This window comes from Calidris pugnax, unplaced genomic scaffold (genome assembly GCF_001431845.1).
Source record: "Calidris pugnax isolate Ruff unplaced genomic scaffold, ASM143184v1 scaffold111, whole genome shotgun sequence".
Taxonomy (NCBI): Eukaryota; Metazoa; Chordata; class Aves; order Charadriiformes; family Scolopacidae; genus Calidris; species Calidris pugnax.
Window position 1 is genome coordinate 5,328,207 of NW_015090872.1, and position 3,335 is coordinate 5,331,541.

Below are 3,335 nucleotides of genomic sequence, written 5' to 3' on the forward strand. Positions count from 1 at the left end.
CTGGGCAATCTTCACCGTCTTCAATAGTAGAAGCACCCAAATGCAGCTACCACACAGAACAGGCTGTCCTGGGGAAAACAGAGAAAGGCTCTGGGTTAGTAAAGGAAATCTCTTTCCTAGCCTAAGTGAAAAGGGTAACCTAAGGGAGCATTTAAACCAGAGCATAACCTTATATTGTAACATATTGTGATTTTCTGTCTTTTAGTTAGTTTCTTATTCACCTCACTTGTGGTGTAAACTCAGGTCAGTGTGTCTGAATGCCAGGAGTGCCTCGGTTTACTCCATCCACACACCTGCAGGTGTCTAGGTGTCAGCTTAAAATAAAATAAAAATAAGATAATAATGAAATAAAACCTTGGCTTTTGCTCAGTCCTGGATTCCAGCCATACTGCATGAAGCAGGTCAGCAAAGCACATAAGGAAGGACTTTATCTCTTGTGCTTCCTCTCCCCACCTGTAAAATGGTGTGACTATAATGACTTTTGTACCTTACTGCATGACCTACTCAGGAAATAAGTTTTACTGTGTTGGGTATTGTATGTAAGTTTTGTGAATGAGGACGTAAATCACACTGTTTCAATAGAGTCTTGGTTCCTTCCTTCTGGTGGTTGGGTTTTGTCTGCTCCACATTGCAGGTGGACACACTCCCCATACAAAAGCAAGTAGCTGTACACTTTATGATGGTAACCCAGCTGATACTTACGTTCATGAACACGTCGTGGGCGTAGCTGTCAGTGTCAGCGTCCCAGAAACAGCGCGCAGCCATACTAGACAAAGAGACAGAGCGGAGCCATTACCCACAGAGTTCATGTGTAGGGACCTAAGTGACCACAGATACTCTCCTCGAAAAGCAAACGGAGCTTCTTTCAAAGATAAAGCGTTCTCCTGAATCCTGAGCCTAGATCCCCACTGCTGAACTCCCCCACGTGCTGTAACCCCCTCTGTATGTGGGTCAAGCTCCATTTTCGAACTCATCAGCTACCAACCCTGCCACACGCCCTGTGCAGCAGAGCTTGAAACCTCATTGCTATGCTGCTTAAGAATATTTGACTTCTGGCCTATGCGTATTGGCGGCTAAATTAGCTTATTTGTTCTTGTCCTTCACCTCCTGCACCCTCGTGGTAAATGCTCCCAATTTATTTATAGGGAGCTATCGTATTCCTTGGCAGACGTCGTGTTACTAGACCACGAGCCAAGGTCTTCTAGTCCTTTCATATCTGTACTCTCTGCTCCCTGACCATCCTGCTGGCCTTTTTCTACATCTGGTTCAGTCCAAGCCTTACTTTGAAGACAAGCAACCAGAACATAATAATATTGAAACTTTTATGATTGTAACTCTGTAAATCGTTTGGGTAAATGATTCTTGACAAGACAATGGGAGAGAAGGAACAAACAGACCTAAAACCAGGTAGCAGAAACGTCAGTGGGCTGATTGCCCAAGAAACTTGGCTGTTCTGCTTGAAATGTGTCCTGAAGATGAACTGGACTAATTATAATACGAAAACCAGTCCTCTAGAAGTTAGGATGCCTGCCTCCACTTGAAGACTCTCACCCACTGAGCTTGTGCAGTAAAATGAAGAGATATTGTACCTTTAATTGAAGATGAGGACATTTTACACCAATCAGCTTCAAGATAAGGAATTATGAGCACCAGTAAACAGGTGATAATGAATATGTTAATTATGCTAATTTATAAATGAATGACTGTTTCAATGCAGGGTGTGTTAGCACCCTTTCCTTCACTGAAATGCTAATAAATAGCTAATACCTCAACTTTGTATGTTATTGGCTTGCACACTGGAAAAACGATCCCAGGAGAACAACAATGCCGGGGTATTACAGATGAGACCTCACTGCTACCTTGTTTAATGTCATTGACACTCCCCTTTCTCTGCTGCAAATGCCCACCTCCCTGCCTGACCCAGCTAACTGGATCCCTGTTTATGGCACAGTGTGTTGTTCCTAGTCCCTATATGACAGTATGACTTACTGTTAGAAGACTGTTCAATTTCATCCTTTTTTTCCTATTACCTTAGCCCTCTCAGGGTTATTCTGACCTTCCCCCCCTCCAGTCCAGTAATCCCCTCTGCCTCTGGAATACTCTGGTTACCCAATATTTTGTATTAAGAATATTAGCGATCATGCTTCAGTCTTGCTTCCTGCCTATTGCAAACCAGAGAATTTCCCCCATTGCTCTGTCAGTCTGTGTTGCTGGGCTTCACGTTTCAAATCAGACCACCTCATTGAACTGTTCATCCTGGTACGGTGCTTCTGGAGCAGTCTGCCTGCAGACAGACATTCCTGACAAAATCCTGAGCAGCAGGTACAGACATTCTTTCCTGGCCTCTCCTTCCTGGCCTCCACTGAGGCAGCAGATCTGATTACAGCTCTGCTGCATTTATCTTCTGCTGGAGTACCAGGCACAATAATAAAGATAAACCCAGCAGATAAAACACATAAACCTTGTGGGCTCTTCTGTCTTCTCCCTACTCACTTGTAATGGAAAGCTACAGCCTACTACTGCAGCCAAGAGGAAATCTTTTGCCTGACTGCAGGCATCTGGAGCTGGACTGCAAGTGCTCAGCACCCACAGCCCAGGCTCGATTCCCAGGACAGTATTGCATGTGGATTATTGATATTTAAACTTCTGAAAAATGCCTACCTGGGGGGATTAAATGCAAATGAAGTACTTAAGGAAATACAGCTTTAGATTGAAGTGAGTTACCATGGCTCTTGTGCTCCAGCAGGGCTTTGAGAGCATGGACTGGGTGTGTGCTCTAGCTCATCGTGACTGCAACGTAAAATGCCTTTCTGCAACACTCCTCACAAATGCTTTTCAGCATTTCAGCTTGCTAAGAACCACCATACAGCCAATTATCACTGCACAATTCAATCAGCCACAGTACAAGCCCTCACTTTCCACTTCAAAGAAACTGCTTTACACTTTATCATCTGCAGAGTGATCTTCGTAGCTAAGAAAGTTGGAAGCAGCTTCCAAAATAAAAAATCCCACCCTAATCCGATAGAAATGATAGTAATATGGTTAGTAGATGAAAAACTTACTTTACTCCTTCTCCTCTCTGCTCTCCAATCACAACCTGCACCACCATTTTGTACCTGTCAAATCCCTCCTCTGGAGAGAGAGAGAGAGAGAAAGAGAGGAAAAAAATAATAGTGAGAGCAACAACTTGTTTAAAACATGAGCCCAAAACAGGACCCAGAAAGCTACAGATTTTTGGTTACAAAGCAAGTGTCCTGTACAAGTCCATGAAACTGGCAAAGTGGACATACTGCTTTGTGGCTTCATTTTCCTAGGTACAGAGTACCACAGTCTGA

The 3,335-nt window shown here is 43.7% G+C and overlaps 1 long non-coding RNA gene across 1 annotated transcript; it reads right to left on the reverse strand.

The window, feature by feature from the left end:
- LOC106890145 lies at nt 1-3,134 on the reverse strand. Its single transcript, XR_001412475.1, has 3 exons — nt 3,063-3,134; nt 703-766; nt 1-68 (listed from the first exon to the last, which is right to left on the reverse strand). It is a non-coding gene; the product is annotated as an uncharacterized LOC106890145 (long non-coding RNA).
- Nucleotides 3,135-3,335: the final 201 nt, after the last annotated feature.